Source organism: Zingiber officinale, chromosome 1A (genome assembly GCF_018446385.1).
Source record: "Zingiber officinale cultivar Zhangliang chromosome 1A, Zo_v1.1, whole genome shotgun sequence".
In the NCBI taxonomy this organism is placed as follows: domain Eukaryota; kingdom Viridiplantae; phylum Streptophyta; class Magnoliopsida; order Zingiberales; family Zingiberaceae; genus Zingiber; species Zingiber officinale.
This window is the reverse complement of record NC_055987.1, coordinates 44,672,539-44,699,495: the sequence shown is the minus strand read 5'-3', so window position 1 is coordinate 44,699,495 and position 26,957 is coordinate 44,672,539. Positions and strand designations below refer to the sequence as shown.

At 35.9% G+C, this 26,957-nt stretch overlaps 1 long non-coding RNA gene across 1 annotated transcript; it reads left to right on the top strand.

The window, feature by feature from the left end:
• The first annotated feature begins 19,676 nt into the window (after positions 1 to 19,676).
• On the top strand, positions 19,677 to 25,321 carry LOC122024054. The gene is made up of 2 exons (XR_006123310.1): positions 19,677 to 23,598; positions 24,291 to 25,321. It is a non-coding gene; the product is annotated as an uncharacterized LOC122024054 (long non-coding RNA).
• The last annotated feature ends 1,636 nt before the right edge of the window (positions 25,322 to 26,957 follow it).

Sequence of the window (26,957 nt, the reverse complement as noted above, 5' to 3'; positions counted from 1 at the left end):
TTGACTTTAGTGCATGATCTATGTTTAGATAGTTGTTATATTTACCTTGACTCTATTCATTCTTACTTCTTGAACTTAATCTTTATTTCTTTATCTTGTATATTTATCTATTTTGATATCCATGTTGTTTTATTATTATCCATACTATCTATGACCAATTATGCTCGTACTATTATGCTAGCAATACTATACCTTAACATAGCTATAGAATATTAAACTAAGTCACCGACTTGATATTTAATCGTGCCTGTGTATTTGTAATATTATACCATAGTATAGGATATAGAGTATCCTACTTGACATTGTCTATTATTTAGGCTCATGCCTAAACACTAGTGAGGTTAGACCCTTCTACGTATTGTTACATTGTTATTCCTTGTCGACCTTTGTCTCTCATTTGGGCTTAAGAGAGTCGTCAACAATCGTTGTTATATCCTATCGACTATTGTCTCTCACTCTTGGTTGAGAGAGTTGTTAGTGACCATTGGTATATCCTGTCAACCATTGTTTCCCACTCGTGGCTGAAAGAGTCGTCAACAATTGTTGTTATATCCTATCGACTATTATCTCCCACTTTTGGTTGAGAGAATCGTTAATGACCATTGGTACATCTTGTTGACCATTGTCTTCCACTCATGGTTGAGAGAGTCGTTAGCGATCATGATGCATACGACCACCCATGAGATCATTCGTGGTAGTGAGTTCATGTTTGGTCTATAGCTAGACAGTTATGTATATACTCTGTCTACCCACTAGACCATTCGTTGTAGTGAGTTCGCCGGCAAATAGTGACTGTTTACTTACCCTATCTACCCACGAGACCATTTGTGGTAGTGAGTTCGCATGCAGACAGTGACTATTTATTTACCCTGACTATCCACGGGGCCATCCGTGCATGGTAGAGCGTTCTCTTGCAGTTAGTGCTTGTTATATACTTGCTATATGTTAGTCATGTATTTGTTCGTGCAACTTGAGATGTACTATAAGTACTCCTGATTTATTGGTCACACCTAGTTGAGCAGGTTAGTGGAGGATTATTATTATGGGTTATGCTTTAGTTAGCAAAAGATTATAGCGGCACATTTACTTTTATAGTAAGTATTTTCCTGAGACTGTATACCTTTGCTCTCTTTATGTTATTATCATGCACTATCTTCTTGTACTTGCAGAGTATGTTATACTCACTACCCCTTGCTTTCTCTTTGTTTCCAGGTTAGCAGGTAGATTACATATCGTATCACTCAGAGGTCCTGGATGCCAGTCCCATGTCGCATCGAGAGTTTTTGTTGCTTCTATTACTCTTAATAGTATTTTGGCCTTTTGAACTAATTCATGTATTGTATAACTTGTGTGTGGATTTCTAGTCTTGTGGTGTCCTTTTATTTGTTATGTATTTGTTGAGGTAAGTCGTACCGGTACATAGTCTAGTTTCTTATTTTGGGTGGTTATGTTTGTTTTTAGCCGTGTGGGTAGATATTATCTTATATTACTTTGGAGCCATGTATCCAAGTTTTAATTGTCATTGTTACAGGGGAGGTATTGTTTAATTTTTGTTAGACAATTTTACCCTCAAGGCGTGATAATTTTATTGGTATCAGAGCCAAGTTCGAGGCCTATTTTCGTATTTCAAATTTTGTACTTTGTTTTCTTGATATGACTTTTGAGTTTTGGGACAGCCAGCCACAGGACATCTCTAAGCTATAGAAAGTAAGTTGTATAACTATTATCATTTACTTCTGTTAGTACTTATTTAGTTGTATGTAATAGGCATGACACATGGTAGGTTAGCTAATGTTCACAGTCGTGGTCCATGTTGATCACAGAAATGACCTGTTGAGACGATGGGGTCGTAACTTGTTGCCAGAGAAGTGATTTTTCTCTAGATTCGACTGATGCTGAGTCGAATAGTAGAGGTCAGGTCCATCAAACCCTACTGCAGATCAAGGAGTACAGTCTTAAGAAATGCCAACAATAATACTATTTACGCCACTACCAATTAGGTATTGGATAAGACACGTATACTGATACTAGCCTAATTAATTGAGGATCGATGTTCTCTATTCCATGGGAGCTTCTAGCCCATGGACCTCTCGTACTTGTTAAATAATCTCAAATGTACATTCAGATATATGACCCACATTAATGAAAAAAAAATGGAGTCTATTACTTATCACTTACAAGACTAGGGAACCCCTTGGTGAAAGATACAGAAGATGATATTCGGGGAAAAAAATTTACTTAGTGATTATTTTGTGGCTTTTGAGAGATAGAACTTCTTTACCTCCTTTTTGTATGACTCATCGTTAGGAGTTCCTCAACTTTAAGAAGAGTAACCATAGCATAATGGATTACAAGGCGGAGTTAGCTAACTTCCCGAATATGATTCCCCCTTAATAGCTCTAGACTATGTATTTTCAAGGCAAACCTAGTTATGGAAGACCTATTTGTGAAAGCAAGTTGATCATGAGTAGTGGGTCATCTGAGAGGTACTCATATGTATCAAGATATAAAATGCTCCTATTGGTGGAACAGAATGATGGATGGACAAAAGGCAAGCTATGGGATTCATGGTGAAGATGAGCTACTCTTCTTTACAGCAATAGTTATATCTAGTACGGAAATTTAAAAAAAAAACAAATTTTGCTGAATTTTTTTATGAATTAGCTATTGGTGGATTTGAGGATCTTGTGGTAGAATGTGTTTTGGATCTTCCTAACAATTTTATCTGTGCTTCATTATGAAATAACCATTTCATAAACTCAGACGTACTGATAGGGGATTAAACCCAATACATGACATCATAGCAAACTAATGGCATTACTACTTCCCTCAAGCTGAAGCACAAATACTATGTATATCCAGCTTGTTGTAAACTAGAGGAACTCTCATAAACAGAAGATGAATTTGGCATGGCAATAATAGAACGAGAAGCATACTACTTGCACTAAGTCAAAAAAAAAAATTGTGGTTGACCTTGAATATGAAAAGGTCTATAAATAGTTGGAGCATGTAAACGATCAATCTCTTTGTACTTAAATTAACCAGCAGATTGATCTGTTAGAGGCTAAAGAGAGGGTAAAATAAACTAAGATGAAGAGAGAATGTCAAGATTTATGCTTCCCTTGAAGCAACGATTACATCAATGCACAATAAACTATAGGGAAAATGCAACGCTTGGAAAGCCTAGATGGAAGATGGACAACATACATTTTCTCTGTTCAGATCTTCCTGAAGATGGATAGCATAGCTTGATTTTTTTTTTTTTTTGGACATAGCCAAATCAGAACAAAATGTTGTTTTTTTTTTTTTTTTTTTCAATCTTGGTGGCTTTTAGTGGGTACATATGCATCACAAAATGGGATGTGTTACACAAATAATGACAGCAAGAACAATGCCCAGAAGTGCTAGGTCTCACTCAAAGCATGTCCATATTTTGAGCTATGGATGGACTGCTGGACTTGATGGAGGAGGACATTGGCTCAGGATGTCCTCTTCTTGCACATTGGAAGTAGATTGAAGCCCAATGTTCTACAAGGATATTGGATGAGTTCTAACTTTAGGTGTTCTAAGAACTTCTATGTGGTGAGTTTAGGTCTATGTTCAATTTTTCTGGAAAGTTCAGTAAACTAGTATACAAAAGTTAGCTATGATTAGTATAACTTTTAGGGAGAACATATCGTTCACTATTTTCTACTGATTGCTTTGGTTATCTTTGGAGTCTCCAAGTATTCAAATGTACAATTGCAAAAACGGTGGAATTTTGTTTGCTCTATTTTCAAAGAGCTTCTAGGACCTATAATGCTTTTTACTGGGCCTTTATTAGTAGCTTTCATTTTTTTTTCTTCATAAGTGATCACTTAGTATTGCAATGGTGATGTTTTCTCTTTTCTTTCAGCACATGCCACTAACCTTTGGTTTGGATTTCTTTCCACCCTATTCTCTAATCTATTTTGTTTCTCTATTCTCCATTCTAATGCCTCTATTCTAGACATTTTAGATATGAACTTAATCTAGTCAAATCATTTAGCTTTGTGCAACAGTGAACCTTGTAGATGAACTTCTACCTTCCTTGCCCATTGGGACAGTTTGTTTGTCAATGCTCTCTATTGTACTTGTGAAAGGAACAGCTACCAAAAAAAAATCCCTCCCGTAGCACGTCTAGCAAGCATGATGGATCTAGTGAAACTACTACGGAAATATCAACTCATAGGAAAAATTATTGCAAGAGCAACCTAAACTTCTGCAGCAATTTGGAATGGAACTACTTCCTGCTATCACACAAGTGTTGTTCTTTCTCTTCCGCCAATCTCTGAAAAGGACAGTAATCCTTCTCATGGAATACCTTGGCATTCTCGTCATAATTAACGACAGAATGGTGCCTCCAACACAGAAAATACCTCACCCTATGACTCAAAAGGATCTATATCAGAAGTTGCTAATTCTCCAACTATAGGCGAAGCACCATTGGCAAATTTAAATTTTCATTCTACGGTTAGTTCCCTTGCCAAGGCTTTCAAAGATAAGTATTTTCTAGCAGATCTAGATGCAACTGAAGCCGGATTCACAGAAGATCTAATTCGTCTGAAAAATCCTTGCTCTAAGTTAAATTCCATTATTGAAAATGCAAAGAAATGGAATTTATAGTATGGATAAGGTGGTGGATCTCTCTCAGTCTTATGGTTGAGGTTTTCAACCCCTAAAGGCATAGTATATTTGAAAAGGATGGATTGCAAGAGTTGTTAGACAAAGGATTTATTCTTCCTGCGCCTCTCTTTGGGGAGTTTCATCTTCTTTGTTAAGAAGAAGGATGAATCGCTGGGATAGTTTAGGAAGTTCAGACCACTTAATATAGAGATCAATAAGAACAAATACTCTTAGTCATGGATAGAGGATTTGTTTGATTAACTCAAGAACATATATGTATACTCTAAGAAGACATTAAGATTGGTTGTCATCAGCTTAGAGTAAAGAACACAGATGCACAGAAGATGACATTCCTCACATAATACAAACATTACGAGTTCTTGGTAATGTCATTTGAACTTACCAATGCTCCAACCGTCATCATGGATTTGAGGAATCGGGTGATCTTAGAGTAGCCGAATTGGTTTGTCATCGTCTTCATTAATGATATCTTGATTTATCTAAGATCAAAGGAGGATGTTATGGAGGGAGTGCTAATATGCGATGATCAACAAATGCGCATTTTGATTATCCTCCATGGAATTTCTCAAACGGGTGTTTTTCTTGGACAGGCATTGTAATGGATCCCTTGGCAGAGTTTCTAACAAGTCATGTGTATCGAACTTCATTTTATGCAAAACATTAGATAGACACACAGACAGACAATGTGCTCCACACTAGAAGAATTACTTACAGCATGTGGAATGAGCTTTGATAGCAATTGGAAAGATCATCTACATTAAGGGGATTCTCTTACAGCAACGAATTACAATATCAGCGCAAGCATGATTGATTCATAACATACAGAACACTAACACTGATTATCTACTTTAGAAGTAGATCAGGTTGTGTATAATGGATCTCAGACCATTACATACTCTTTAAGATACTAGAATAGACAAGTATAGAGGTGAACTGCTTAGTTGTTATCCTTAGATGAAAATACCATAATATTATAATTGGAATGGTAAATTTAGGGACCAAATTTTTATAAGTGGTGGAAAATGTTAAATATGACAACCAAATAACAATTAAAAAATATGGTTAAATGAGGAATAACCATGTAGAATTTTTGAAAATTTTTAAAGATTTTTCTAGATTTTAAAGGAGTCATTTTATATTTTATGGGACCTGTTTTCGAACTTAATTAAATAAGGAAATGTTTATTTTCCAAAATTGGTTTTTATTTCTTTTCCTAAACCTAAATCCACCGACCCACTCTTCGTCGCCTCCCTCCCTCACGCGTCTCTGCCCAACGCCATCGCCTAAGTCCCCGACGCCACTCGACTGCTGATGCTGACATCCATGGTAAGTCGGCCGATGTTGGTGTAGCCCGATCCAACTAGCTACTATGTCGCCCCCTCTCCTCTTTGCATCTCCATCATGGCTAATGCCGCTAATTGACGCTAGTTGTCACGGATCATCGCCGAGGATCTGGCTCAGATGCCACCTATTGCTCCTGAGCAATCGAAGCTTGTAGCCTAGTCGGCCATCGCAATTGCCTCACCTTTTGGTCCGGTCATCGCGATTAATGTGACTCGATGCCAGCAACCAGATGTGGCTACTCACTGCCAGCCGCCATCGGCCCCTCTTCAACCACTATTATGGAGCCACCGGTCACTCGTTCCCTGAGCGCTGGTCATCACCTTATCCCTTTCTCGTCGCCACGAGCAACATGGTGGTGTTTCTTTCCCCACCGCAACCAAGTCGTCGGCTTCCACCTCCTGGATGCCACATCCACTGCTATGTTCTCACCACTAGTCGGCTACAACCAAAAGGCGTCACTGCTGCCAGAGAAGAAAAGAACAATAGTAGATTAAAGCATCACTGTTTTATAGCATCCTTAATTCATCAATTAATAGGTTGACGAGTTTGAATGAAAAAGAAGGCTGATTAAATTGTGATAGTTTCAGGTAACAGAGAAGATCGAGGGATTAATAGGAATAAGAAGGTTAATTAGGTTTAACTATCAAGTATTGGTTGTTAGGTTAATAAGTTATTGGAATCTGGGTTGATTAAGGTATGCTCACAACAAGGTCTAATTGAACCCATTACTGATTGAGTTGGACTAATTTATATAGGGATTAGCTGTGAAGATAATTGAGAGATAATCAAATTGAATTAATTAGGGTTTGATTTACATTATTCGATCTATGGTAGATCTAGTTTTTTTTTATTTGTGATTATCCGTTACAGGTTTCTGATTCGAGATAGAAGCTTAGATTGGAGGGCATTCACCATGTGGCATAGATAAAGGCGGGTACTTCTTGTCTTGTTTCTTTAGTACTTTAACTTTAGTGTATGATTTATGTTTAGATAGTTGTTATATTTACCTTTACTCTATTCGTTCTTACTTCTTGAACTTAATCTTTTATTTCTTGATCTTATATGTTTATCTATTTTGATATCTATGTTGTCTCATTATTATCCATGCTATTTATGAACATTTATGCTCGTACTATATGCTATCAATATTATACCGTAGCATAGCTGTAGAATATTGAACTAAGTTATCGGCTTGATATTTAATCATGCTTGTGTATTTGTAAGATTATACCGTAGTATAGGATATTGAGTATCCTACTTGACATTGTCTATTATTTAGAGTCATGCCTAAACAGTAGTAAGGTTAGACCCTTCTACGTATTGTTACATTGTTATACCCTGTCGACCATTTTCTCTGATTCAAGCTTAAGATAGTCATTAGCAATCGTTATTATATCCTATCACTATTATTTCCCACTCTTGGTTAAGAGAGTCGTTAGTGACCATTGGTATATCCTGTCAACCATTGTCTCCCACTTGTGGTTGAGAGAGTCGTCAGCAATCGTTGTTATATCCTATCGATTATGGTCTCCCACTCTTGGTTGAGAGAGTTATTTGTGACCGTTGGTATATTCTGTCGACCATTGTCTCCCACTCTTGGTTGAGAGAGTCATCAACAATCATTGTTATATCCTATCGACTATTATCTCCCACTAATGACCATTGGTACATCCTATCGATCATTGTCTCCCACTCATGGTTGAGAGAGTCGTCGATGATTATGATGTATATGACTGCCCACAAGATCATTCATGGTAGTGAGTTCATGTGCGGTCTGAAGCTAGACAACTATATATATACCCTGTCTGCCCAGGAAACCATTCGTGGTAGCGAGTTCGCCCGCAGATAACAATTGTTTACTTACCTTGTCTGCCCACGAGACTATTTGTGGTAGCGAGTTCGCATGCAGATAGTGACTATTTGTTTACCCTGACTACCCATGAGATCATCCGTGATAGAGCGTTCTCCTACAGTCAGTGCTTGTTATATACTTGCTATATGTCAGTCATGTATTTGTTCATGCAACTTGAGACATACTGTATGTACTCCTGATTTATTGGTCACACCTGGTTGAGCAAGTTAGTGGAGGATTATTATAATTAGTTATGCTTTAGCTAGCAGACGATTATAGTGGCATATTTACTTTTATATTAAGTATTTTCCTAAGATTGTATACTTTTGCTCTCTTTATGTTGTTATCATGCATTATCTTCTTGTACTTACGGAGTATGTTATACTCACTACCCCTTGCTTTGCCTTTGTTTCCAGGTTAGCAAGTAGATTACATGTCATATCGCTCAAAGGTCATGTCTGCAAGTCCCATATCGCATCGAGAGTTTTTGTTGTTGCTATTACTCTTACTCATATTTTGGCTTTCCGAACTAATTCATGTATTGTATAACTTGTGTGTGGATTTCTGGTCTTGTGGTGTCCTTTTGTTTGTTATGTATTTGTTGAGGTAAGTCGTACCGGTACGTAGTCTAGTTTCTTATTTTGGGTGGTTGGGTTTGTTTTTAGCCGTGTGGGCTGTATATATTATCTTGTATTGCCTTGGGGCTATGTATCTAGGTTTTAATTCTCATTGTTGTAGGTGAGGTGTTGTCTGATTTTCATCGAATAACCTTACCCTCAGAGTATGACATTAGGTGTTGTCTGATATTCTGGAAATCTTTTTTCACTTTTGGGATGAATTTTGTGACGAAATTGAGTTCGTTGGAAATCTATCATAATCTCTAATTTTATCAAAATATTGCAATGAATTTATATTTTCTTTGAAAATTTCCACTTAAAGGTAAAATTCATTGGAAATTTTCAACAAAAGGTAAAATTCGCTGGAAATTTCCAATGAAATTAAGAATTCATTGGAAATTGCCAACAAAAGTTCATATTCATTGGAAATTTCCAACGAAAACATGAATTTGTTAGAAATTTTCAACAAAAACAAGAATTCGTTGGCAATTCCCAATGAATATTCATTTTTGTTGGGAATTTTCGATGAATTTGGAAAGTTTCAACTAAAATAAGAATTCATTGGAAATTCCCAACAAAAAGTAAAGATTGTTGGAAAATTACAACGAAAATCAAATTTCATTTGGAATTTCCAACGAAATTCATATTCATTGGAAATATCCAATGAATATAAGAATTCATTGGAACTATCCAACAAATTTTGATTTTCATTGGAAATTTCCAATGAATATAAATTTTCGTTGTGGATATTGAACTTTCGTTAGTTTTTTGATGAATCTATTTTTTCATCGTGGATTCCAATGAATATATTTTTGTCACAAGTTTTACATCAAATCATCATTTGTCGCAAATTTATAACAAATTCATTTTTTCGTTGCTAATTTTCAACAAATTTGGGGTTCGTCTTAGATTTTCCCCACTGACATTTTCAACGAATTTTGCAACAAATATCATATTCGTTGCAAAATTTCCAATGAATTTTTTATTTTTCATCGCAAATTTTTGAGATGACATATTTGCAATGAAATTTTTTGTCGCAAATTTCATCAGAAATCCAATTTCCAATGATTTTTAAAAAAAATTGCAAAATTTGTCACTAATTAACTGTTTTTTTAGTGGAAAGTCCTGGTGAGTAAAACAGACAATTGTGAAAAGTCCTGGTGAGTGAAGCCAGGTAATTGTGAAAAGTCATGGTGAGTGAAACCTGGCAATTGAGAAGCCCTAGCGAGTGAAACTAGGCAGTGTGGAAACCCTGGTGAATAAAGCCAAGTGGAAAAATCCTAATGAGTGAAGCTAGGTGGTGAAAAGTCCCGGTGAGTGAAGTCGAGCATTAAAAAATCCAGGTGAGTCAAAAGTTGATCGAATACCTGGTGTTCAGAAGTCCAAGTGGGTTATGAAGGACCAGACACTTGGCACGAGGAAAGAAGTCCAAGTAGGTCATGGAGAACCGAACACTAAGCATGAGGACAAAGTCCAAGTGGGTCAAAGGATTGACCAGACACTTGGTGGAAAAGTCCCAACAGGTCAATGGTGACTAGATTCTAGGCAATGAGGAGTCCCAATAGGTCACGGTTGACCAGATGTTGGGCAAGGGAACCTTAGACTTAATTAGATTAAGCAAGTTAGGGTTGGGCAATTGATTAGCCCTAAGCTAATCAATTTGGAGGTTCTTGCGAGAACACAGAAAGGACCTAAATCGATTGGTCAATTGATTGGGACAAGCCTAATTGATTGGATCAATCGATTAGGGCCAAGATATTCATGAAGAGGAATTTACGAAAAACAAGGTTGAATCGATTGGCCCAATCAATTCAGCCACTGCTAATCGATTGGGTCAATCGATTTGGCAGTGTTTTATCGCGAGAAGAAGGAATTGATTGGGGCAATTGATTAAGAAGCCTTTATCGATTGAGCTAATCGATTAAGGTCTTTTCACGAGTAAATAGAGAGTTGCGAAATCAATTAAGTAATCAATTAAGGCTCCGTAAATCGATTGGGATGGCTAACCAATAGATTAGGGTTAGAAAAAAAGTCGTTCTACAAGTGTTGGATGGTTTTTTGGCGTGGCAATCAATTAGGGAAAAGCCTAATTGATTAGAGGCGTCAAATGAACCCTAGAAAAGGGGTTTTCACTAAAGCTTGAAGACAACTCTCTTGACACAGCTTCTCAACAACAGACGGGCAGTTCTTGGAGACTTAGAGTGAAGTGTTGTTGCACTTCCTAGTTGCTTAAGAGGTGTTTCCAAGCAAAAAGAGAGCAAGCTTGGGTTTCATTATTGTAATATTGTAAGATTTCATTTGTATTAGCTTATCATTCTCTATTTCTTATATTTCTTTGTGTTGTGGGCTTGTACGAGGCTTCTCTGCCTCCGGATTATTTTTGAGAAAAAGCTCTTTCATAGTGTATGTGTGAGAGAGGGTCAGATCCTTGGATTAGTTATCTTAAGGAGATGGATACCAAGTAAATTTTTGTATTAGCATTGGAGGTAAGTCTTCACTTCAAGATATCCACTGCAAATCATCTTCATTGAAGCGAGCGAGCTATTCAACCCCCCCCCCCCCTAGCTCCCCTTGGTCCTAACAAGTGGTATTAGAACAAGGCTACTCTTCACCTGACTCATCGCTAGAGAGGCAACAAGCTAGAGGAAGAAGAAGAAGTTGAGGCCCTAAAGTCAATAAGTCAAAGATTTCATGTAGAGAGCTCAACTTTAAGATGAATTTTCGATATGGACCCGGATTTGAAACTCAAGAACCTCCACCATTTATATAGTCAAGCTTCGATCTTTAAAAATCAAGGATCAAAAATTTCTTCATGATGGAGATAGAGCAATGGTTTGCTCTAGTGGAAGGGTTTGAAGTTGCAACGGATAGTCAAGGCAAGCTCATCAAGAAGAGAAAATTGAGCGACGAACAAATCCAAAGATGTGATGTCAATGATAAAGTGACCAAATTATTAGTCAATTTATTGCCAAGTAACATTTTGATCCAAATTGTAGAATCTCAATATGCCAATGAGCTATGGAGTAAATTGGTGAAGCCCCATGAATATCCATCCTCAATAGAGTGCAATGACAAAGGCAAAAAGGGAAACTCTTTGTTTCATCTACATGAGGATTCAGAGGTTGAGAGATGCTCAACATCTGAGGATGAAGATGAAGAGACATCCACCTCAAGGATTGAGGGGGAGTGTAGATCATTGGCACCAGATATGAAGAAGCCTCAACTTTCAGAAATGACGAGGAAGATGGTGCCACCTCTACATGTCAAGAAAGATTAAATAGAGGATTATGTGTCATCCTACAAGCAAACGTATAACAATTTCAATTGTCAAAATATAAATCATATCATATGTTTTGAATGTAGGGAAAGGGGCACTATAAAAGCAAGTGCCCTAAGTCGACCAAGAAGAAGAATCACAAGGCACCCAAGGGCAAGGAAAAGCCAAAGAAAGTTGGCCCCATGGTACACAAGGGCAAGGAGCACATTGTGTCCTTTTCTTGCAATCAAAAGGTACATTATAGGAACCAATGTCCAAAGGGAAGAGATCCGACCAAGAAGAAAAGAGGAAGCTCAAATCAAGAGGGGAGCTCTTAATAGCAAACCCAAGGTATCATTTATTGATGCAATTCCTTTAAGAAATGATAAAAAAGCATGCTAAAAGTAATTATATCATTTTAATGTTATTTATCATGAAAATAGGAAGTATGATATGATTAAAGAAAAATATGTAGCATTTAATGTTAGAACCACTCTTCCTAAGGATAGGAGGTTAGAAAATGGCTTAGGCAATAACTCTAAGAATTTTATGTATATGTCTAAAAATAAAAATGCCAAGGAAATCAGAAAAATCCAAATCTAAGGATTTAAGGAGAGAAGATCAATTCTTGAGGTCAAGACTTGATAAATTGAAAAAGACCCTTAAAAGAATAGAAAATATCTTTAAGGGGTCAAATGAACAAGATCGAAGGGTGGATACGGAAGACTCATTCAATGGAAAGAGAGGTTTGGGATAAAAATCAAAAGTCAAGGAGAATGTGCCCTCATACCATAGAGTTTCATGTAGTTATAGAACTAACTCTAAATCTAGAAGTCAAGTCAAGGTAACAAGGAAATTTATCCCTAAAAGTAACCTTGAAAAGAATAATGTGACTAAGGCTTCTAAGAAGCCTAAGAAAGAAACAAAGGAGGTCACAAGGGAAGTTTTTTCTAAAGTTGATCGTGAGGAGTCTAGTGTGACTAAGACTTTAAAGAAGCCTAGGAAAGTCATTAGGAAGGTTTCTAGGAAAGTTCTCTAGCGAGTACCTAGTACACCCAAGGAGCACCAATAGGTTTTGGGTTCCTAAGAGTGTGTTCTCTATACCCTAGATGGGTTTAGAGAGTGTCAACCCTAATTAGAAGAGTAGTTAACCTAACCATGAAAAAGTTGGCATCTTAGGGTATTTTAAGGTGTTGTGATACTTTGAAAATAAAAATTTATTTACTCTTTAGAAAAGTAAAATGTGACAAAATTTAAAGATTTGGACATAATTAAATTGGTACAATTAGAACAGAGGTCAAAGAAATGTCAAGTTGAGATTTTGGCAAATTTCTTTGGGAGATAGGGCAACTATGGATTATTTTTTATTTTAGCGATTAGTTAGTGATACTTAGATAGATAATCTAGATATTTTCTTTTATGATAAAATTACTATGATTGTTTGTCCTATCACATGCCATGCTAGCATGACATCATATTTTATACTCATATTTCATTATGAAAAATGTCATGATATTTTTGATACATCTCATACATGCATCATTCCATTTATGATTGCATTTTTGGAAAGTATGCATGTGATATATATCATGATCATTTTCATGCATTATTTTAATTTCATATAATTAAAGACAATGACATTAATTAACAAATGGCATCCTAGGTAGATGATCAAAATTTAAAATGGCTAGTTAGAAATACATGATCCCATAGATTAGGGAAAATCAATATCTACATCTCACAAGGACTATAAGTTGGCTTGTATGTGTTTTGATGTATATAGATACAAGTGAGATGTTAGGAGAATGAACAAAACTCAAGATGTTAATTTGGTGTATCTATTTGAGTTTTAGTTTCATCAAAACACAGATTATGTGTTATCCAATCATGGGGAAAGTAAGTGTGCAAGTCATGTGCATTTAGCCCAAAAATCATGATTGGAAATAAATTTTAAAAATATTTTTGAAAACCTTGGTAAAGACTATTTGTTGATAGCAATCACCAATAATAGTTAGACACAAACTTGAGAGAAATATTGAAATTTTCAATGGTTTCCAATTACATGTCAATATTTTAAAATGGGGTTATTTTCTTAGAAAATTATTTTTCTTTAATATTATATGACATAAGTAATGTTTACCCAAAGTTTCATGATTTTTGAAATCTTATAGAATTATCTATGTATTTCTAAAATTTGATTTGAAATTGAAATAAAAAATTATATAATATGTAAAAATATAGATAAAGATATAAATAATTAAAATTTGACTTAATTAAATTATTTTAGTGAATAATTTATCAAGAATTAAGTTGATATGAATTTGTGAAATTTACTGAATTTTTAAAAATTTTAAAAAGATCATTTTAAATTTTATGGGGATAAACAGATAAGATTTAAAATCTGTTTAAGAATATCTATTTAAATGAGAAGTTGCTGATGTCAATTAGCCTAACGTTATATTTCTAAACCTAAGGGGGTGTTTGGTTTGCATTTTCCGCGCTGTTTTCTGTTTTCATTTTCTGAGAAAATGAAAAACACGTTTGGTTTGCATTTTCCACGTTCATTTTTAAGAAAATGAGAGAGCGTTTTCTAAGAAAACGAAAAACGCGGAAAAGTCATTTTCTAAAAAATGAAAAATGCGCGTTTTTCAGAAAATGAAAATGAAAATGAAAATGAAAATGGGGCAAACCAAATGCACCCTAAGTTTCCTTCATTGTTGCTATACATCTTTGCCGCGCCATTTTCCTTCGCGCAAGCGCACGGTCGCCCTCTAGGACGAAGGTGTCGTCTCTGCTTGCTGGCCATGACTTCACCTTCCTATCCTCCATCTCCATCGTCGGCCTTATGTCTCCTTGATCGCGGGCCGCCGCCCGCTCCTCAATCACGCGCACGTTGGAGCGACGCGGTTTCGCCATCCGACCGATGCCATCTTCTACGCACCTAGCTGCCTGCGGGGCTCTGCCGTCCTCTTGAGCCACCGACGACAGCGACGCTGTCCTCCCTCACCGGGTGTTGCCACCACAAGGAATGTCGATGTTGAGTTCCCCGATGTTGACCTCCCACCTGCCGCCGCACCACTGTACAATGACGCTGTTGTCGCGTTGCTGTGCAATGACACCGCCGCCACAGCCAACCCGAGGTGGACCTGAGCTCCGGCAATCCTAGACTTGCCTGTTCTTTCCTCCAGCGCCCGCGTGGCACCTTCCTCGTCGCCGCACCTGCCTCGTCGCTGCACCGACCATCGTATACCCCACCATCACTACTACCGCCACGATTGCATCCCCCGTTGACTGCTTGAAGATTGCTCGACGAGACCACTGCCGACCTCCCATGCTACCGCTACCGTTGAAGAAGAAGAAGAAGCCGGATATAGGGTAACGAATTAGTTGTTTTTTTGTGTTCCTATTAGGATCGAATGATTAAAGGCTAGTGTTAATTTGATTATAGTAATTAACTAAGGTGGATTAATTATCAATTGTTGTTAGATTACCAGGACAATGGAATTAGAGTTATATGATTAAAGCACGTCCACAATAAGATTTAATTGAATATAGCACTAACTAAGTTTGATAATTAATTCAGTTTGATGTATTGATTAATTGAAGGATTAATTAGGTTTGATGGATATTGATTTATTTATTTGGTTATTAATGTATTGACTAATTAATTGATTAGGTTAATTAATTGATGATTAAAGTTCTGATTAATAAGTTAATAGTTGGTAAGTTTTAATTGATGGATTAATCTGGTTAGGATTTACTATTTAAGTTTAATTAATTACTAGATTAATTAACAGATTATTTTTAATTAATATGACTTGATTAAATGGGTAAGTTAGATAATTAGTTATTATATAAGTAACTAAGTTATTCATTTGTTTGATTAATTTAATGAAAAGGTTAATTAAATTAATGGATTGACTAATTGATAAATTGACTAGCTAATTAATTAATAAATAGATGTAGATGAATTAATCAATAGGTTGATTAATTGCTATAGGTCCTTAGATATTCTTTGTGCCTATACTTGTAGGATTTAAGTTCGAGGCAGACTTTTGGATTTTAAGATGGTTAAGATATTCTAAGTTTGAGGTGGGTAGTTTTGATCATATTGCATGATTATTTACCTTCATGTTTTGATGAAGTTGTAATTACTCGTTTACCTTAAATATATCATATTTTGCTCCTGAGTTTAATACCTTATTGTTTGTCCTTAGATATTGACCTATTGTTGATAGTTATGCTATTATGTTTGTTATTCATGATTATGTTTATATGTATGCACGATATTACCATACCATAGTATAGGACGTTCGATACTTTGTTAGACCCCTTTGTAGATGATTTGAGTTTGTACTTATTATTAGGATGATCATACCGAAGTATAGGATATTGAGCGTCTTGCTAAACCTTTGTTTGTTATTTCATATCGTAGTGTAGGATATTGAGTATCCTACTAGACCCTTGTTATTTAGGCCTATGACTATATGCTAGTGGAGTTAGACCAAGGTGAGGCTATAGAGTGTTTGATTGGATATGACTATTCATTTTATGCTTATTAACCGTTGGTATACTGATAACCATGATTTTGGCTATATTATTGTGAGTCTTAATGCATATTTTTATTGGTCTATTCATAGCTTAATCTCACATTTACATCATATTTCATAATTGCATATGATTTTGGACCTAATTGTAAATTAGCCTATTTTCATGATATTTGATACTAATATTTGTTTATTATTTTGTAGCCATCAAAAGGGTCATGGACCCGATCAAATCAGACCGCATTTGGACTCAAATCAAGGGCTTAACGAGGCGATCAAACCTTAATGCATTATGGACCGTCCATTGAAGATCGGAGAGATCTGAGCCATCCGTTGAGAATCTGGTCCATCCGACCTAATTAGGGGCAGATCTCGTCCGTAGATGAAGATCCAAAGGTTTTGATCCAGATCTGAGTTCATCCAGCCGTTGATCAAGCCATGAATTAATCTAGACCATGCGATCAATTTTGAGGAGGTTTAAAAGCCGCGTGAGAAGCTACAGTTCCCTGAGCTCGGTTCGCGATTTTGTGCTACAGTGTCGTCTTCTTCTTCGCGCGACGCCGACGCTCCCATTCCAATTTCCAGATCCGGTGCTTCTTCTTCTTCAATGACAACAATCATCCAACTGCCGGCATTCATCTTCCGGTGATCAGAGAACTTGAAGGAGGTCTCCAGATGATGATTTTGATTCTGTTCCGCCGCCGCATTCCTGAGGGGGGTTTCCCGATCAGCGAATTTCGCATCCACCAGAGCTTCGAGGGAGGTTTCCAGAGAGCTTCTGATCATTTCCCGATCTTCATTCCACAATGAAGCTAAGTAGATCTGATCAACCGACTTAGTTTTGTGAATTTACAGAATTGAGCTCTGTTTCTTCTGCCGATGAGGTTTCCAGTTGGATGGAGCTCGAATGGAGGTTTCCAAGAGCTATGAGTGCCTTCTGGAAATAGCTGGAAGCTTCGGGATTGTTGTTGAATGCTTATAGGGGTCCCGAGGGCATTTCTGCTTCACGGCAAATTGTGAGGAGTTTGAGCTTGGATCCAGATTGAGGAATGCTTAGGGTTTTGTTTTCTTTATCTTTGTCTAATAGATTTGTTTTGAACTTGCTCAGATCATCAGATCTGATTCATCTCCCTTATCATTGCTTCTTGTTTCAATTTATTGCAATTCCTTTTCTGAATTTCTTGCTGCAAAACCCAATCCTAATGTTCTTACTTACAATTCCGAATTTGTTGAACTTCTGCAATCTGAATGTTGTTAAGCTAACCAATTAGTTTGCAATTTAGTTTTAGTTTGGAATTAGGAGTTTGCTTTACATTAGTTGTTTAATTTTGGTTATTTAGTTAGCTAACATTTTGCTATGCATTGAATCTGTTGTGACTGTGATGAAGATTGAATATGAATGTGTACTTGAGCTTATTTGATGGTTACCTCTATTTATGAAAAACAGTGATTTAGTAGGCAATCTGAATGCTTAAATGTTGAATGTTGAGTGTACAATGATGAATTCTTATTTTTTTTGAGTTTTTGAGTTTAATTGTGATGATGGATTGTGGTTATCAATTAAAGGTTTAGTGATTGTTTTTCTTGCTTCACTAATGCATTTAAATTCTATTAGTTGATGTTGAAACCTTGATGATTTAAGAGTATGATTGGAACCAATTCAAGAATTCACACACACTCACTAGTTAACCTTGGAAAAATATGACTTGGGACTCCTTACTACACGTGTTTCATTTAGTTTATGTGAGTTCCAATCTTTATGAATTTGGAGTGTCTCGTGACATGCAAAAAGGCCGACAACAAATTTTAGCGCTGTTGCCGGGGAATATTAGTAGTGTGTGTTTAATTTTAGATTGTGCATTGATTGATTTTATTTTGTTAGCATCTTGATTGATATGATTGCTTATTCTTTTTTGTATTTTCATGTTGGTTTGTTCTTGAATTATTAAGTGCTTTTACTGTTCATGTTTTCATGTGTTTGAAACTTTATGCTCTAGAGTCTTCTAACATTGAGTTTTAGTGTTATAGTGAAGAACAGGAGATTTCAAAAGCATGGATCCATATTTTCAAAATTTTGGAGGTGGAATGGAGAGTTATCATTTTCAGCCTGAGTATCAAATTTACCCAAACATGGATCAACAAAATATGTACGAATCATTTTCAAATGGTTTTAATGCTAATTGGGTGGATAATTCATGTTTCAGGTATGAAAGTGCACAAGGATCATTTATTGAGCCATATCCAGTCTACCAGAATTCATATGGATTTCAAGAAGTTTCAACAAATTCTATCCCACAACCTTTTCAACAAAATAAACCTCAGATAGATGAGACAACATGGAAACTTAGGGAGATGATGCAGCAAATGATCGAACATCAAGAGCAGCAATTTTCAAGGATACAGAACATACAGATTCAGTTAGATCAAATTGCATTATCCATCAATCAGCTGCAACCACACAACTCCAGTAGAGAGATGGAAAGTAGCGATTCTATCAGGCCTGGCCCTACTTCTATCACTTCACATGATTTTTCTAGTAATTTTTGTGATAATTATGTAATTATGTAAATTTATGATCCTAAAGATTCTGTTGTTGAAGATGTTGATAGTGATTCAGGTTTTGAACATGTTTTTGAAGATGATTTAAGTGTAGGGGATTGCTTACTAGAAGCATTACCTCAAGAATCACCAAGAATTGAAGATGAAAGTGTAGGGACTTGTGTTATGGAGCCAAGCACCCAAGAATCACTACATGAAGTTGTATAGCCACCTGAACCATCACTTGAACCAGAGCTTGAGCATTTACATGATGAAGAGGAGGTAACAATCACCACTCCAGGTATCTCTCAAGATGACAAGGTGAGTATTTCTTGTGATTTTTCAGAAAAATCAATAGAGGTACCATCTGTTGATTTTATTAGTTGTGATTCATTTATTGACATATCTTCTATCAAAATTAATATTCTCCTATCTTCTTTTTACCCCATATGTGTGTGGGAGGTGTTTTCCTTTACTGATTGTGTAGGAGAATACAAGCTTCCGGAGTGGATGCTTGAACTGAACCGCCTCTGACCTCCAGAAAAAGCTTTTGATGGAAAATTGGTAAATAAAAAGAAATTGATTACAATCAAAAGTACTCCATTACCGGTGTGGATTTTGTTGCTAAATCTTCTTCGACCGCCGGAATTAAAGGGGAGTTGGTTCTAATTTAGCTTTCTTTTGCATTTTAATTTATGCTTTGTTAATAAATTCTTTTTATGCATTTCTTTAGTTTCATAATTTGCATTTTTCATTTTGTTTCCACACTTTGCTTTCATATATTGCATTTTGTTTAGTACATAGTATTTTAATTTGAATAAAAGTTTCCATGGGAATTTTCTAAGTAATATTTTTAAGATGGTAAAAGTTTCTTAAATTTGATCATCAAATTTTAGGTCATTTGATATGATTGGATGCTTTTCTTGCATGATATTGGTTAATTTGGCGGTGGATTCCAATTCAATCAACTAGGCATGATTGCATAAAAATACCTAGAGAGGACCACTTCAAGCCTATACTTCATTATTTTCTTTTGTGTGACATGTACTCATAGCAATTGAAACTCTAGAACTTGCTTAGTTTCTTTTCGAAGTCACAATAGCATTTGTGTGCATGGAAATTGAGGATTTAGTCAATTTTGTTCCCCTTCATACTTTCCAATTTCCTTTCCTCACCATTTTCTTTATACATTCTCATCTAGCATTCTAATTCTTAATTCGCTTTGCTTGTCATATTCCTTTTATTTCGTTGAGAGTTTTGGATTAATTACTTGATGAGTTAGCTTGACTAAGATGGACAAGGTTTTAAGTGTGGGGGAGGGATGATAAGATGATAAATTTTTGGAAATATTAAAGGTGTTATAATGATTTCCGAAATTTTGGCATAATTACTTGATTATGGAGTTGTTTAGTGAAATTTTGAAGTTGAAAATTATGTATGCTGATTTGTGCCAATTATGTGCCAACTTCTTATTTAAATTCACAACCCATTGAGAAATTCAAGTAAATGTATTGTATGCTCAATGACAAATGGGGTACCATTCTTTCCAAGCTTTCATTGAATTGAATGGAATGCCATGAGATCTGAAAGAAAAACAGAATTGAAAATACAGAATTGAAGGTCTTCATGTTCCAAAATTTCTGCTATGGTGTGCTTCAATTTCGTTTGGTTCTTTTTCCATGTAACGTGAACATAGTCTTGAATGGGTAAGGAAAATGAATGGCAATTGCAGAAGAAGTATGTCAAAATTCAAGTTTAGCTTTAAGAAGGAATTAAGAAGACAAAGACTTTTGGTACCAAATGCAGAAACTAAAAGCAAGAAACTGCTAGAGACAATAAGCATGTGCAACCATTGGAAGCAATTGTCATGAGATCAACATTCAAAATTCAAGTGAATGTGATCAGTGAGGCTTTGAAGATGGAGTTGCAGAAACTGCAACTCAATTATAGCAAATTTCATTTCTGAAATTGAAATATCAACTTGGACTATTGTGAGCTAATTTCTATGGAATTTCTACATAAAGACAACTTCTGAATCTGAGTTGCAGAAATCACTGAGCAGATTGGAATGAGATCTTCTGGGTTATTGCAGAATTTAGTTTGATCCTTCGTCTAGTGAATCCTTGGAGTAGATCTCTGATAATTCAGTAGCTGTAACCTTTGAGCTCACAACCTAAGTTGATATTTTTGACAGGATTTTGATACTTTGGTTCTGAATATGTTGAATTTTGTTACATATGATTGATCAGTAATGAATTCCTGCATAAACTACAACTTAATTGCGACAAAGATCAGTTCTAAAATTTGAGTATCAACTTGGTCTAATTTAGTTCTCTTTGAAGATTCATAATTAGTGAGAAGAAAGCATTTCAGACATCTTGATTTCCTGGTCTGGCAACTTAGAATCAAATTCAATTCAGTTTTGATTACTGATTTTTAGGAGAAACAGTGGCACAAAGATAGTTGCTGGGGAGTATAGTTGTCTGAAATGGATTCCAAAAGATAGATCATTTCTGGAATTCTGGAGCAAGAGCAACAAGACAGGAAATCTGCAGAATGAATGTATTTATAGGATTGGAATCTGAAGCATTGGACTTGGTGTACTGATGCTAAGACTTTGTTGCTGCGAAGAACACTGATCTAACTTAGAAACCCTGATACTGAATTCCTTAGTAGCAGAATATAGAAATCAGAACAGGAACAGAACAGAGAAAAGAGAAAGAGAAGAAGATAACGAATTGGAAAATAGTGTATCAACTTTAAGTATTGAGTGCTAATTTCAATCTGTGGAGTGCCTATTTCTTTGTGTAGTTTTCTTAACATGAAGAAACTTAAATGGTGGATTTATGGTAGCTGCTGTACAGATGTAATCTGTAAACTTCTTCAAGTTCTGAAATCTGATATTCATGTGAAGATGGTGCTGGTTTGAAATCTGATATTTTCTGTGAATTTTGAGTGACTCCTTAATCTGGATTATAACTAAGGAAGTGCAGACATAATTCCATCTTTGAAAGGTTCCTAGATTCAGTGAGAAGGGATTCTTTGGGCTTTAAATATCTGAAATTGAAAACTTATTTTAGTGCTGGAATCATTCTAAGATGATGTGGCTGTTGGGATATATTTTGTGCCAACTGTTGATGCTATTCTTGATCAGAATTGAAGTTGTTTCATAGCTTAATAATTCAGGATATGCTGATACTGTCCAGCTTCTAAATTTCTAATCAGTTGAATTCTGGAATCTGAATTCTGAAATTATATTATAACAGTTGGTACATTTCCTATGTGCCAAAGGACAATCTAAAGTGCTGATTTCTTGGTGATTCTGGGACTGATTTTGTGAGATTCATTAGTTGATATTGAGGGTATTACCGAAGAAAAGGAGTGTCAAGTCTTTCAATTAATATATTTAAAAAAATCAGAGACTTAAAGGAAACCTGGGACTAGATGAAGCTAACTGTTGAATTTTCTGAAGAGCTGGATCATAATTGATTACAAACTGAGTTTAGCTTAACTGTAAAGCTGGAATCAGATAGAGGACTTACATGACAATCTGAAAAACTGTGATGTTTGAAACTGTTGTTAGAATTCAATTGTGTGCCAATTTTATTGGACTTGAATTCTACTATGAAGCTTGGCTCATGTTTTAAGATAATTCAAGAAATAAACATTCTGAATCTAGGTTCTGTTGCTGGGAATTCAGAGAAGATCAGAAAAGTAAGAAAAACATAAACAGAACAAGAAATCTGAGTTTTGATTTTCTCTTAAGTTAAGTCCTCAGTTATCTAGACAAAAGAAGAACAATTTGAGCTACTGAATTGGAAATCTGGAAGCTGAGATTTGAATTCATTGAAACTTCGAAAGTCATATATAATTTGGAAGCATAATTCATTCTTCTGGTGAGCTACATTTGGCTGCACTTCAGAATCTATATGGCACAGCAGGAGTTACTGAACTGGTTACTTCAGAATTTGAATTTGAGCAGGGAAGATGGTTACTTTCTTTAATCTGATTGAAGTTTTCTTTGATGAAAGTTGAAGTTGATACTTAATTGCAGTAGTTTCTCACTTCTGAAAATTTATAATATGCAAATTCAATGGGATTGATTTTCTGAAACTCTTCTGTTTCATTGCAATGTTGTTTATTCAGATCAAGTTCAGAAATTTTTGGTTAAATAACTCAGTTGGTTTTGACAGCTATTGTATTAAGGAAATCTGTTTGCCAAAGACTTACTCTAATTTCTGTAATTCTAATGGAATTTGAATTCTGAAAATGCTGAGCAAGTCACCTGGAATTGAAAGAATATGTGGAAACTGCAGTGCAGAAATCAAAAGTTGTTAATATGGATCCTTGAGACTAATCCTTCATGATGTTTAGCTGAATCTGATGTTTTATTGTACATCTGAATTGGTGACATTACAGAACTCAGAGCTGAAGCAGTAAGAAAGAAAGAAAGAAATAGAGGAAGACAAGTAAAACCTGCAGAATAAAAAGGAAAATAGTGGTTTTAAGAGTGTCAAGTCATTGGATATCGTGAGGTGTTTCATTGTCCGAGATAGACAATGCTTTAAGTGTGGGGGAGGGGATTCTTCTTGGCAAGTTGAAGTGAGATTATTTGAGCTTTCAAGTGATGAAATGAAGTGGAAAACAATGAAAGAAAAAATTTTGAAAAATGGCACATCAAAAGCGTATCAAATATGGAGATAGAGTATCAAGATTTTTTGTTGGTCATCAAATTGAAGGGGAGGTTAGCTTGGTCTTTTGAATTGATAATAACAAATGGTATTCATCTCTTTTACACATCAAATTGGTTAACTCATTAAGTATACTCCTCCAATATTCTCATCTTCTCATTTTCTTCATTAATGTCTTTTCTTTTGCTACTACATTCATTTCAATTGCTCTTTTTGCTTCCATTTTAATTCTTCATGATAAAATCCTTTTGATTCATGTATGTTATGTTTATAGTGGTGGAGAATTAGAAAATAAGCAAGCTTATGGGAGTGAAATATTGTGAATGATATTGAGTGAGCTCCACTAAAATACATTTTTGAGTGTGAAAGATAGAATAGATAAATTCCTTATGAGAGTGCATCTTGCTTAATTTTTCAATTGGATTGAAACTACCATACCTACTGATTATTGTTTGGATTATATTCATGATTGTTTATGATCTTTAAGATGACCTTAGTTAAATTCTTTTTACTATCTTCTAGGTATTGCTAGGGAATTTGTGTGGAGGTGATTTTTAGTTTTCCTTACTTGAACGGGACGTCCAAGATTAAGTATGGGGGATTTGATAACCATGATTTTGGCTATATTATTGTGAGTCATAATGCATATTTTTATTGGTCTATTCATAGCTTAATCTCACATTTACATCATATTTCATAATTGCATATGATTTTGGACCTAATTTCAAATTAGCCTATTTTCATGATATTTGATGCTAATATTTGTTTATTATTTTGTAGTCATCAAAAGGGTCATGAACCCGATCAAATCATACCGCATTTGGACTCAAATCAAGGGCTTAACGAGGCGATCAAACCTTGATACATTATGGACCGTCCATTGAAGATCGGAGAGATCTGAGCCATCCGTTGAGAATCTGGTCCATCTGACCTAATTAGGAGCAGATCTCATCTGTAGATGAAGATCCAAAGGTTTTGATCCAGATCTGAGTTCATCCAGCCGTTGATCAAGCTAAGAATTAATCTGGACCGTCAGATCAATTTTGAGGAGGTTTAAAAGCTGTGTGAGAAGCTACAGTTCCTTGAGTTCGGTTCGCGATTTTGTGCTACAGTGTCGTCTTCTTCTTTGCGCGACGCCGACGCTCCCATTCCGATTTCCAGATCCGGTGCTTCTTCTTCTTCAACGACAACAATCATCTAGCTGCCGACGTTCATCTTCCGGTGATCATAGAACTTGAAGGAGGTCTCCAGATGGTGATTTTGATTCTGTTCCGCCGTCGCATTCCTGAGGGAGGTTTCCCGATCAGCGAATTGCGCATCCACCAGAGCTTCGAGGGAGGTTTCCTGAGAGCTTCTGATCATTTCCCGATCTTCATTCCACAACAAAGCTAAGTAGATCTGATCAACCGACTTAGTTTTGTGAATTTATAGAATTGAGCTCTGTTTATTCGGTCGATGAGGTTTCCAGTTGGATGGAGCTCGAATGGAGGTTTCCAAGAGCTGTGAGTGCCTTCTGGAAATAGCTGGAAGCTTCGGGATTGTTGTTGAATGCTTATAGGGGTCCCGAGGGCATTTCTACTTCACGGCAGATTGTGAGGAGTTTGAGCTTGGATCCAGATTGAGGAATGCTTAGGGTTTTGTTTTCTTTATCTTTGTCTAATAGATTTGTTTTGAACTTGCTCAGATCATCAGATCTGATTCATCTCCCTTATCATTGCTTCTTGTTTCAATTTATTGCAATTCCTCTTCTGAATTTCTTGTTGCAAAACCCAATCTTGATGTTCTTACTTGCAATTCTGAATTTGTTGAACTTCTGCAATCTGAATGTTGTTAAGCTAACCAATTAGTTTGCAATTTAGTTTTAGTTTGGAATTAGGAGTTTGCTTTACATTAGTTGTTTAATTTTGGTTATTTAGTTAGCTAACATTTTGCTATGCATTGAATCTGTTGTGACTGTGATGAAGATTGAATATGAATGTGTACTTGAGCTTATTTGATGGTTACCTCTATTCATGAAAAACAGTGATTTAGTAGGCAATCTGAATGCTTAAATGTTGAATGTTGAGTGTAGAATGATGAATTCTTATTTCGTTTGAGTTTTTGAGTTTAATTGTGATGATGGATTGTGGTTATCAATTAAAGGTTTAGTGATTGTTTTTCTTGCTTCACTGATGCATTTAAATTCTATTAGTTGATGTTGAATTTAATTGTTGGTAAGTTGATGTTGAATTAACCTTGATGATTTAAGAGTATGATTGGAACCAATTCAAGAATTCACACACACTCACTAGTTAACCTTGGAAAAGTACAACTTGGGACTCCTTACTACACGTGTTTCATTTAGTTTATGTGAGTTCCAATCTTTATTAATTTGGAGTACCTCGTGACATGTAAAAAGGCCGACACCATATACCCTAATGACCATTGTCTCCCATTCGTGGTTGAGAGAGTCATTAGTGACCGTTGGTTTATCCTGTCGACTATTGTCTCTCATTTGTGGTTAAGAGAGTCATCAACGATTATGATACATAGAACTACCCACTAGACTAGATAGTGGTAGCGTGTATTATCACCCATAGTCCATAGCCAAATAGCTACACATCATGTCTGCCCACTAAACCAAGTAGTGGTAGCATGTATTGTCGCCCGCAGACAGTGACATTCATATGCTATGATTGCTTACTGGACCAGGTAGTGGTAGCGTGTATTGTCACCCGCAATCCGCAGCTAAGGAGCTAGATAGTTACCTCGCCCTATCTACCCACTAGATCAGATGGTGGTAGCATGTATTGTCCCTCGCAGACAGTAGATATCCTGGCTGCCCACGAGAGTCATTAGTGGTAGCATGTTGTTGCATGCAGTCAGGATTTTGTTATACGTTTGTTATATGGTTGTTACGTGCTGAGTTTATGCAGGTGGTTTTGGATATACAGTATGTACTCCTGATTTGTTAGTTATACTTGGTTGAGCAGGTTAGTGCAGTGTTATGTTATTGGTTTTGCTTTTAGTTAGCAGGTGATTATGTTGGGACACTTACGTTGGTTAGTAAGTACTTTATCTGTGACTACATCCTTTGGTCTCCTATCAGTATATTATTCATGCACTATTTTCTTCTACCCACTGAGTTGTTGTACTCACTATCCTTTATTTTTCCTCTATTTCCAGGTTAGCAAGTAGGGGATGTGTCGTGTCACTCAAAGGTCCTGGTTGCTGGTCCCACTCGAGTTGGATTTTTATTTCAGTTGTTCGAATTGTTTTATTCGTCTGTTCCGCTGCCACTATTTATGTTTTCTTTGCTTTGTCAAATCAACGAAGTTTTATTAAAATGATATAACTATTTTAGTTAGTTTAATATGATCATATGTTCATGCATACATACACGCATTGCTATTTGTAACTTGGTGTTATTATATTACATTGGTGTTTTATGTTGGCTTGAATTGGTTC